The sequence below is a fragment of the Gossypium arboreum genome, chromosome 13 (assembly GCF_025698485.1).
Source record: "Gossypium arboreum isolate Shixiya-1 chromosome 13, ASM2569848v2, whole genome shotgun sequence".
Taxonomy (NCBI): domain Eukaryota; kingdom Viridiplantae; phylum Streptophyta; class Magnoliopsida; order Malvales; family Malvaceae; genus Gossypium; species Gossypium arboreum.
In genome coordinates, this window is record NC_069082.1 from 25,070,917 (window position 1) to 25,083,304 (window position 12,388).

The window sequence follows — 12,388 nt, forward strand, 5'->3', positions numbered from 1 at the left end:
TCACTTTTTGCTCAAAGCTAATTCGAATTTTGGAGCTGGAGCTCCTCTCTTTTGATATTAATATCATCTCCAATATAAGATTTGAGTTTATGACCGTTTACTTGAAATGTGCCATATTCAGGATGTGTTACCTCTAATGTCCCGTAAGGAAAAATGATTTTTACCACATAAGGACCTAACTATCTCAATTTTAGCTTTCCTAGAAATAATTTGAGCCTTGAATTATATAAAAGTACTTGATCTCCCACTGTGAATTGTTTGGGCTACTTTAAATGAGCGTCGTGGTGTTTCTTCGTTGCTTCTTTGTATAATTTTGAGCTCTCATAAGCATTTGCTCGTCGTTTGTCTAACTCATTTAGTTGCAATAGCCTCTTAATACCTGCAAGTTTGGGATCGAAATTTAGAAATTTTATTGCCCAAAATGCTTTATGTTCAAGTTCTACTGGTAAGTGACAGCTCTTCCCATAAACAAGTTTGTATGGGGATGTTATTATGGGTGTTTTATACGCAGTCCTATAAGCCCATAAAGCCTCATCTAATTTTAATGCCCAATCATTCCTATTTGTTTCTATGGTCTTTTCTAGGATGCGTTTCAATTCTCAGTTTGACACTTCAACTTGCCCACTAGTTTGAGGATGATACGGGTTAGCTGTTCTATGACGTACACCGTATTTCTTAAAAATCTTATCAAATTGAGCGTTACAAAAATGTTACCCCTATCGTTAATGATTGTTTGAGGTGTCCTAAAATGAGTGAATAGTTTCTGAAAAAACCTAATGACCAACCTAGCATCATTAGTTGGTAAAGCTTTAGCTTCAACCCATTCTAATACATAATCGATTGCCACTAGTATGTATTTATTACCATAAGAGCTAGGTAATGGTCCTATGAAATTAATTCACAAGAAAGCATGTCAGTTTGAGGCATTTCATCAAGTTTGGAAATATTACCTATTCTTTAGAATCTATCACAAGAAGTAACAAACCTATTAGCATCTTTGAACAGTGTGGGCCAATAAAAATTTGATTCAAGTGTTTTATGTATTGTCCTAATCCCACTGTAATGTCCTCCTGTCAGTCTTGAATGACAATGGTCCAGGATATCATTCGCTTTTGGTTTCAAAATACACCTTCAAAAAACCTAATTTTCACACACACGAAAGAGAAAATGATCCTCCCAAAAATTATTTTTCACATCAACAAAGAATCGCTTCTTTTGATGATGAGTCAACCCTTTTTGTAGGATGTTACCAACCAAATAATTCACGATATCAGCAAACCAAGTGCCTTCAGAATCGGTTACCGCAAAAAGTCATTCTTTAGGAAATAAGTCATTTATCTCTTTCTCATTAAGCTGCTCAAGATGGGATTCTCGAGTCTCGAGAGGTCGTCTGCTGCAAGATTTTTAGCCCCTTTCTTATCTTTAATTTCCAAGTTGAATTCTTGCAGTAATAGAATCCACCTGATAAGTCAGGGTTTTGCATTTGGATTAGTCAAGAGGTAGTGAAGTGCGGAGTGGTCAGTGTACATAACAACTTTAGATAGTATTAAATAAGGTTTAAATTTATCGAATGCAAAAACCACAGCTAGCAATTCTTTTTTGGTAGTGGTGTAATTTCTTGTGTGTCTGTCAAAGTCTTGCTAGCATAATAGATTGGCTGAAAATGATTGTCTCTTCCCTGTCCAAGAACTGCACCTACTACAAAATCACTCGCATCACACATTATTTCAAAAGGTAAATTCCAATCAGGTGTGACCATAATCAGGGAATTAATTAATTTTTCCTTAAGAACATTAAACGACTCTAAACATTCTTGACCGAAATTGAATGACACATCTTTTTCTAGAAAATTAATTAAAGGCTTAGCTATTTTAGAAAAATCTTTGCTAAATCTTCTATAGAACCCAATATGTCGTAAAAAACTTCTAATAACCTTAACTGAATTAGGGGGACGTAATTTTTCAATGGTTTCAATTTTCGCTTTATCAACCTTGATCTCTTTACTAGAAAATTTATGACCCAAAACAATCCATTCTTGAACCATGAAGTGACATTTTTCCCAAACAAGCAGAAAGTTCATTTCCTCGCATTTTATCAAAACTTATTTTAATTTATTAAGAAAAAGATGAAAAGAATTACTAAATACTGGGAAGTCATCCATAAATACCTCCATAATGTCAGCTACGAGTTCATTAAAGATGGTTAGCATACAACGTTGAAAAGCAGCAGGAGTGTTACATAATCCAAAAGGCATTCTTCAGTAAGCAAACACACCATATGGACATGTAAATGTCGTTTTCTCTTGATCCTCGGAAGCTATTTAAATTTGGAAGTGGCCAGAAAGCCTATCTATGAGGCAATAATGCATACGACTAGATAATCTTTCCAACATTTGATCCATAAACGGTAGAGGAAAGTGGTCTTTCCTTTTAGCATCAATCAACTTCCTATAATCGATACAAAACTCTCCATCCCGTGATTGTTCTTCCTGGAATAAACTCATTCTTCTCATTAGCCATAACAGTCATTCCTCTTTTCTTAAGAACAATCTCCACAGGACTAACCCAAATATTGTCCGAAATAGGATAAATAACTCCAGTATTTAGAAGTTTAATTACCTCAGTTTTGACAACTTCTTTCATGTTTGGATTTAACCTCCTTTGAGCTTGCACATATGGCTTATACTCATCTCCCATTAAAATTTTATGGGTGCAAAAAGAAGGACTGATTCATCTAATGTCTGAAATTTTCTAGGCTATAGCTTTTTTGTGATCCTTTAACACTTGCAATAATTTATATTTCTCATTCGACTTTAAATTTAAAGCAATAATCACCAGCAATGTAGAATTTTTCCCAAAGAATGCATACTTCAAATGGTTTGGTAATTGCTTCAGTTCTAATTTGGGAGGTTCCTAAATAGAGGGCTTCAATTTCAGTTATTTACTTAACTCAATGGCCTCATAATTTTTATGCCTCTGTGGAGACTCATTAGTATTTAGATCAATTTTCATCTCATTTATCACAACATTATCTCCATCGACCTCCTCTCCTTGAACAAGATACAGTTCTAATGTGTCCTTATGAATAATTTCCTGCAAAGAATCTTGAATAGGATGATTAATAAAATCTATAATATAACATGAATCATCTTGATCTCTAAAAAATCGTATGGCATCATAAATTTGAAAAGTGATCTCATCATCACCCATCCTAATCACAAGTTTACCATTACCCACATCAATAATAGCTCTAGCAGTGGCTAAAAATGGTCGACCTAAAATTAAAAGCACCTCAATGTCCTCATCCATGTCAAGTATAACAAAATCAATATGGACTATGAATTTATCTACTTTCACAAGTACATATTCAATAATACCCCTAGGATATTTAACAAATCTGTCAGCTAATTGAATACTCATCCTAGTGGGTTTTGGTTCCACAAGACCAAGTTTTTTGAACATTTTAGAAGGCATCAAACTAATACTAGCACCTAAATCAGCCAATGATTTTTCAATATTTAAACTACCAATAAAAAAGGAATAGTAAAACTTCCTGGGTTGTTTATCTTGGTAGGCAGTTTATTTTGAAGAATGTCTAAATACTCCTCATTAAGTTCCATAGTGGATAGTTCTTCAAACTTCCTTTTATTTGTTAAAAGCTCTTTTAAAAATTTTGCATATATGGGCATCTGTGAAAGAGCTTCAACAAAAGGTAAGTTAATATGTAATTGTTTAATAAGTTCAAGAAATTTACCAAATTGGACATCCATACGGCCTTTCTTTAACTTTGGTGGGTATGGTATCGGTGGTTTGTATTCTTGAAGTACCGCTGTTTGAATTTTTTCGGTTTTTGCCATCCTATCATCTTTCTTATCAATTTCTTGTTTCAGCTTCTTTTTGGGTTTAGACAACTCCTTCTTATTCCTCAATGTAACTACCTTAATATGCTCTTTTGGATTCTTATTCCTCAATGTAACTACCTTAATATGCTCTTTTGGATTGGGCTTAGTGTTACTAGGTAAGCTGCCTTGCTGTCTTTCTGAAAACAGTTTAGCTAGCTGCCCAATCTAATTTTTGAGCCCATGAATTGATGCTTGCTTATTTTTCAAAACTACCTTAGTGTTTTGAAATAAAATTTCTGACATCGAAATAAATTTGGCTAACATCTCTTCAAGGTTCAGTTTCTTTTCTTGTTGATAAGGTTACTGAAAACCCAGAGGTGGTTGTGACCTTTGATTTCCTTGACCACCCCATGAGAAATTTGGATGACTCCTCCAACCTGTATTATATGTATTGCTATAACGATTATTTTGAGATCTAGAATTGTTACCCATAAAGTCAACTTGTTCATGCTCCATGTTAGACTTGAAGGGTGAATACTCTGAATTAACCATCCCTGCTCTATTTGCATCGCACTGCATCACCGAATTCACTTGTTTAGACAAATTTAACCCATCAATTTTCTTATCAAGAGCTTCAACCTGATTAGCTAGCATAGAAACTACATCAATATCAAAAACTTTGGCTACCTTGATAGGTTTTACTCTTGTAACTTCACATTGATAATTATTCAGTGCCATCTCCTCATTAAATTTTTGAGCTACCTTAGGTGTTTTGTTATTTAAAGTTTCGCCAGCTGCTACATCAATCATTTTTCTAGTTGAGGGGTTCAAATCATTGTAAAAAGTTTGAAGTTGGAGCCACAAAAGTAACCCTTGGTGAGGACACCTTCTCAACAAATCCCTGAATCTCTCCCATGTATCCTAAAGAGTCTCAATATCAAATGGAACAAAGGAAGATATGTCATTCCTCAACTTAGCTATTTTAGCTGGTGGAAAATATTTTAACAAAAAATTTTCAATTATCTACGCCTAAGTAGTGATAGAACCTTGTGGTAAAAAGTTTAACCACTGTTTTGCCTTGTTACTCAATGAGAATGGGAACAAACATAAGCGGATGGCGTCATCAATAACACCATTAATCTTGAAAGTATTGCAAATCTCCAGAAAGTTAGCCAAATGAGCATATGGATTTTCATCTTGCAAACCATCAAACTGAACATATTTTGCACCATTTGAATTGTGCTCGGCTTGACCTCAAAGTTATTTTCATTAAAAATTGGCCTAAGAATACTCGATTCAGCCCCAATAAGAGTGAGCTTAACATAATTATACATAGTATGAGGGGTAGGACCTATAGGAGGTAGCTAATTATTTTGATTATAACCCATCTCCATAGTAATGTTCTTTTCCTCATGATCGTCTACTGTACTCTATTGATATTTCCCAGCTTCTCTAACCTCTCTACGATTTCTGTAAGCAGTTCTTTCAATCTCACTATAAAAAGTTATTGGTTCCAACGGGTTTCCTCTAGTCATAAAACAAAACAATAAACCAAAACAACCTGTCAAAATCAAACAAAAGAAAATACAAAAATATAAAATTTAATTAAACAAAAAAATAAAAGTAAAATAAAAAATGGCTAAATTAATAGAAATAAAGTTTTCCTAATATTTAAGTCCTCAACAACGGCACCAAAAACTTGGTGTCCATGAAACATACTAAAAATATGACAAAGGCACTTCTATCGATAAATAGTATAACTATGGTGAGCAAAGATATCGTTCCCATGAGGACTAAAAGTACTAGTAATTACCGTCTTTCTATTATCTAACCGACAAATTGAAGTGATTGAATTAAACTAAAATTAACTAAATCAATTAACTAAGAACTCAACAAAGAATAGATCAGGAAAATAATAGAATAATAACCAAGAAGGGAAACAATACCCAGGAAAGAATCCACCTAGACTGCATCTATCATTATCAATCTGAATTAAACAATTTATTCACTTAATATATTGATCCGTAAAAATCCCTAAATTATGCTAATATCTCTCTTCAAAACTAAGAGCAACTGACTACAGGTTGATTAATTGAAATTTATTTCTAATTAAGACCCCTATTATCGTATTAACTCGATCTATGGATTCCCTTATTAGATTTGACTCTAATCCGATAGATTTATGTCCTTCTATTTCTAGGATTGCATGCAATTCCATTCAATTATGCTAAATCTAACTCTTAAACAAGGTCTATTCCTCCTCTGAATTAAGCACATTGAACATTAATTAATAATCCGAAAATATTAAATCAAGAATTAAGCACACATAATTGAGAACAAGATTCAAGTATTTATTACGTAAAATAAAAATCAAAAGATAGAATTCATCACAGGGTTCATCTCCCCTAGGTATTTAGAAAATTTTTTCATAATCACGAATAAAAATATCTCAAAGTTAGTATAACCATAAGAAATAAAGAAACTCATAAAAACTTCAAAGAAATTAAAAGGAGATCTATAATCTTTGTAGAAATCTACTTCAGAGTCGAATTTAATGGCATTTTTGGAGTTGTTTTCTTCAATAATCTCTAATGGCTTACTTTCCTCTTCTTATATTTGGTATTTATAGGTATTAAAATGCCTGAAAAATCTAAAAATTGAGTTTTTCTGTAAGTTCAGAGTGTGAATTATGAAATCCACACAGTCTGGCACATGGTCGTGTGGGAGGGCCATGGTTCCTAAAATCTACTCCATTTTAGCCCATTTTACTCCTGAATACTCCCATATGTATAGAAACATGAATTTAAAGGATTAGGAGCATAAAAGTTACCATTTTCCATTGATTAATCACCCAAAAACGCATTAAGAATGAGATTAAAATGTATTACTTTTGACGCTTATCAATCATGAACTCTCAACGAACAAGTTCTCTACCTTTTCCACAAAACCCCTAAAGGGATATTATTCAATAATGAATTCCAACCAAGTCCAAGTAATGCTCAAACTTAGTTATAGGAAATGACTTAGTCATCATATCTGCAGGATTATCATGAGTACTAACTTTTCTCACAACAATATCACCACGAGAAATAATATCACGCACAAAATGATACCAAACATTAATGTGTTTTGTTCTCTTATAAAACATTTGATCCTTCATAAGGAAGATGACACTCTAATTATCACAAAACACTGTACTGATATGAAGGTCTTTATTGAGTTCACCAAAGAGTCTCTTTAACCAAATAGCTTTTTTGCAAGCCTTAGTAATCGCCATGTACTTAAGTTCAGAAGTAGACAAAGCAACTGTAGTATGCAAAGTGGCTTTCCAACTGATTGCACAACCCCTAATAGTAAAGACATACCTTTTAAGAGATCTTTTTTACTAAGGTCTCTGGCAAAATCAGAATCAACATACCCAATTTCTCCATCTCTAGTTCTTCCAAACTATAACCTCGTAAGTATCTGAAAATCCACTGAACTACTTTTTAGTGTTCTTTATCAGGATTTGCCATGTATCTACTAACAGCACTAACTGTATATAATAAATCTGGATATGAGCAAACCATAGCATACATGAGAGATCCCACTGCAATAGAATATGGAACACGTGACATGTAGTCAATCTCATCTTCTGATTGCAGAGACAAAGCCGATGAAAGTCTAAAGTGGGTTGCTAATGGAGTACTAACAAGCTTGGCACTCTTCATATTGAACATGCAAAGAACTTTCTCAATGTACCCTTCTATCTCTAAGAATCTCTATCCCAAGTATCTTCTTTGCTACTCCCAAATATTTCATCTCAAATTCTTTACTAAGTTGGGCTTTGACAGTTTTTATCTCTCATTTATCTTTGGCTGCTATCAATATGTCATCAACATAGAGAAGTAGATATACAAATGAGCCATCACTATTTTTCTTAAAATAAACACAAATGTCAAAGCTGCTTCTTTTAAAATCATGAGTAGTCATAAATGAACCAAACTTCTTGCACCACTACCTAGGTGACTGTTTCAGGCCATAAAGGGACTTTTCCAACAAGCAAACATAGTCCTCTTTTTCTGAGACTATAAAACCCTCCAATTGTTAAATGTAAATATCTTTGTAAATTTCTCCATGCAAGAACTCTATTTTTTCATCTAACTGCTCAAGCTCCAAATCATACATTGCCACAATACCAAGCAAGGCTCGAATCGAACTATGCTTCACAACTGGAGAGAACACATCCGTGAAGTCTGCACTTAAAATTTGACTGTAACCTTTTGCTACCAGCCTTGCTTCATATCTGGGTTCTTTAATTCCTAGAGTCCTTTCTTTCTTTTTGAAAACCCATTTACAACAAACATTCTTTTTAACCTTAGGAAGCTTTACTAGGTCCAATGTTCTATTCTTATGGAGCGATTCCATCTCTTGCATGGAAAACATCTACAATCCTGAATCTTCACAGCTAACTACCTCAAAATAAGTAGATGGCTCTTGATTTGAATCTATATCTTTAGCTACATTTAGGGCATAAGCAACTAGATCAGCCTCGGTGAACCTATTTAGATGTTTAATTTTTCTTCTAGGTCTGTTCTTGGCAATAAAATATTGTGGTGAAGAAGCAGCTTTACTCTTACTAACTTGAGGAGTAGACTTTATTGTAGATCCTGGATCAATCTAAAGCTCCACCTATTTCACATGTGCATTTGAACTTTGCTAGTATTTATTGGAAGAGTCTTGAAGAGATAAGTTAGACAGCATAAGATTTTCATAAAAAATAACATCTTTGCTAATTACAACTTTCCTTATTTCAGGACATCATAACTTATACCCTTTAACACCAGCCTTATAATGAAGAAAAACACATTTAATGGATCTAGGTTCCAATTTTCCATTATCAACATGAGCATATGCAGGAGACACAAAAATCTTCAAATCAGAATAATTAACAGGATTACCAGACCATACCTCTTGTGGAATCCTTTTCTCAATGGTAATGGACAGGGACCTATTAATTAGAAAATATACAAAAGGGGCCACTTCAGCCCAAAATGACTTTAGTAAACAAGCATTCAATAACATACATTGAACCTTTTCCTTGATTATTTTATTCATTCGTTCTGCAATGTAATTTTTTTGTGGGGTATGGCAAACTATCAAGTGTCTTAAGATCCCTTCTAATTCGCACAATTCATTTAACTTATCAGAACAGAATTTCAAGCCATTATCTGTATAGAAGTGTTTTATCTTTTTTCCTGTCTGCTTTTCGATCATAGCGTTCCAAGCCTTAAATGTGGAAAACACATCACTTTTTTGCTTTAAAAAGAATGCCTAAATTTTTTTGAAAAATCATCAATTATAGTCAACATATAATTAGTGCCAACCCTTAAAGGCAATCTAGATGGCCTCTAAAGATTAGAATGAATATAACCCAATGTTCCCTTCATGTTACGGATTCCTTTGGTGAATCATACTCTCTTTTGCTTCCCCAAAATGCAGTGCTCATATAAGTTCAGTTTATTAATTCCTTGTCCATCAAGAAGTCCTCTTTTGCTCAATTTTTCCATATCGTTTTCACATATATGCCCTAGACGCATATGCCAAAGTGTAGTAACATCATCATCTAACAAGGAGGAGGAAGCAATGACTACATCACCAATAACAATGAACCTTGCAAAACGTACAATTTGGCAGTCTTCTACAACATCAGCTTCACCCGATTGTTATGGTTGTTTTCTCTTTCGATTTGTTACCTCCCTTTTGATCATATTCTGAAACTTATAGCACTCAGACTTAATGTAGAGTTTACCTCTATTTGAAGATCTCGATCTACCCTTAGATTTACTACAAGGATTTCATTCCTGTGTCCTCTCACAATTATTATCAGTAGTTCATTTTTGTCTCCCACGGATAATGAGACCCTCTCCCTGAGAGTTAGATCCAAACACAAGATGCTTCATCTTGTCATACGAGGTGAATGAAGCATAGACTTTATCAACTGTGAGAGATTCGCAACTATACAAAATCGTATCTATAAAGGTTGAATAAGATGGGTAAACGAACAAAGTAGAATTAAGCCTAAATCTTCTTTATCATACTAAACCTCTATGGCCTCTAAGTTTAAGAGAATTTCTTTAAACATAGTTAAGTGTTCGTGGAAAGACACACCTTCCTCCAAACGATGAGCATAAAGGCACTCTTTTATATGTAACTTGCTAGTTAGGGTTTTTGATATGCATAGCTGCTGCAGCTTTGCCCATAATGTAGTGGCGATCTTCTCCTTCAACATATCCTATAGAATTTCATTCGAGAAATGCAGATGTAATTGTGTTAAAACTTTTCAATCTTTACGCTTCTTCTTTTCCTCTGTCAATGCCAAAAGCATCTTATTTAACCCTAGTATGGCATCCTCCAAATCCATCTACGTAAGAACTGCCTGGATCTTTACCTGCCACAATGAAAATATGGTGTTGTGATCCAATAACGAAATATCATAATTCATTTTCACCATTATCGTGATCAAGACAAGCAACCTGAAAAGCTCTGATATCATTTTGTTAAAAGTAACATCGATAATGATAATATGAAATGATCGTACAGTAGTAAAAAGAGAAAAATAAAATAAAAAATTTTACATGAAAACCTTTTCGGGAAAGAAACCACGGGTAGAGGAGGAGAAATTTACTAATGTTGAAAACTTAATGATACGAGAGGAGTTCTTACTTTCTTCATTCTACCCTCTATGTTGCGACATCGGATCTCCCATGTTGCGACATAGCTTCCAATATTTGCCCAAAATGCCTTCTAATGGTCTCATGTAGACTCACAAAGTACATTAGCTCTCCTTTAGGCCTCATTCGGTCCTTAAGGTCAATAAAAGACGTGATTTGCACTTTTTATTAAATGTAAGTAAAACTAAAGAAACTCAATTAAAACATAATGAAAATGCTTGTATTCAAGCTCCTTAAATGTGAAAACTAGTTTAATATGCCACACCGAATTACGACAGATCATATTCCTAGTAATACCAAAAATAATCCTCATAGAGAAGGGAATGAGCATATAAAAGCAATAGCGATTCAATCGGATAAAGTATTTAGTAGTCCAGAGAACCAAATTCAAGAGATGCATAAGGAGAATACTTATGATATTTAGGAAGAGCCCTAAGAAGTTGATAATGAAATTGAACCAAAGGAAGTAGTTGCATCGATATTTGAGCCAAAGATAGAAACAATTAAAGACTCTAACGTTGCAAAAATATAGTTTCCTTCAAGTCTGGAAGAAAAGAAAAATCAGGATAAAGAAGATTTTAGAAGTTTTCTAAACATGTTCAAAACATTAAATGTTAATTTGCCTTTAATTAAATCGATTGAAAAATTTCCTAAGTACACTAAATTTTTAAAGGAAATTATGTCTAGGCGTAGGAAAATTAAGGTAGGCGAACAAATTAATATAAGTGCTTTCTATAGTGCTATTATTTTGAGACAAGTACCTCAAAATTTGAAAGACCTGGGAAGTTTTACAATTCCAATAGAGATAGGGAGCTTTCATTTTAATAGAGCACTATGTGACTTAGGAGCTGGCATTAATTTAATGCCTTTATGCATTTATGAAAAAATCAGGTTAGGGGACCTCAAAAATACCTAGATAACACTACAGTTGGCTGACAGATCTTCAATGCATCTAAAAGGAGTACTGGAATATGTGTTAGTCAAAGTGCATAACTTTATCATCCCAGCAGACTTTCTAGTTCTAGATTTTGAAGAAGATAGAGAGATACCAATCCTGTTAGGGAGACCTTTCCTAGCCACTTCAAAGTCCACCATTGATCTAGAATATAATGAATTAATAATGAGGATTGATGGTGAAACCTAAATATTTAAATGTGGCCACCAACAGGGTGCGGAAGGTAGGAGAAAGTCAATGGAGCATTGCAATGAGTTCTCTATTTCTAAACCTAATCATCCCAAATCAATGGACGTACTTCCTTTAATCCATGCAAGTCGAAAAAATAGTTTCAAGGAAAAGGATAAGAAGACGAAGGTGGAATGACACGACAGAGGATGAACTAATACTGAAGGAACTAGAGAATCGTCCTTGTGTGAACTAACAGACCTGTTGGATAAATCTGGTAGTAAAACTTGATTATTTAAATTAATGTTTAAACCTTTGTAAATTATTTTATATTTAGCTAACTGTTTAGTTTAGATTTTAAATTTTATTAAATTTTATGTTTTATAGAAATTGTAATACTCTAGAAATTGGAATTTTGGGTGAAAATAGAGCCAGTGTCGCAACATGGCAACTCCGCGTTGCAACATCAAGGCTAGAACCGATGAAATTGAGAAAACCATTTCGATGTCATAACACAGACTATTTGTCGTGACACTGGAGTCAATTTACCTAGAAATCCAAAATTCCAAAGTATGTCACGAATCGAACCCCAATGTAGTCACATAGAACCTCTATTTCGTGACATCGCTGCAATTTTTTACAGGGTTGCCCCGACCCGATTTACTTATCCTAGTGGATTAACTATTATTAAACCTAGTTTGTACCCTTAAA

General features: G+C 33.9%; 1 non-coding gene across 1 annotated transcript; it reads left to right on the top strand.

Moving 5' to 3' along the window:
* The first annotated feature begins 4,709 nt into the window (after positions 1-4,709).
* LOC128287228 (small nucleolar RNA R71) lies at positions 4,710-4,816 on the top strand. Its single transcript, XR_008277923.1, has one exon. It is a non-coding gene; the product is annotated as a small nucleolar RNA R71 (small nucleolar RNA).
* The last annotated feature ends 7,572 nt before the right edge of the window (positions 4,817-12,388 follow it).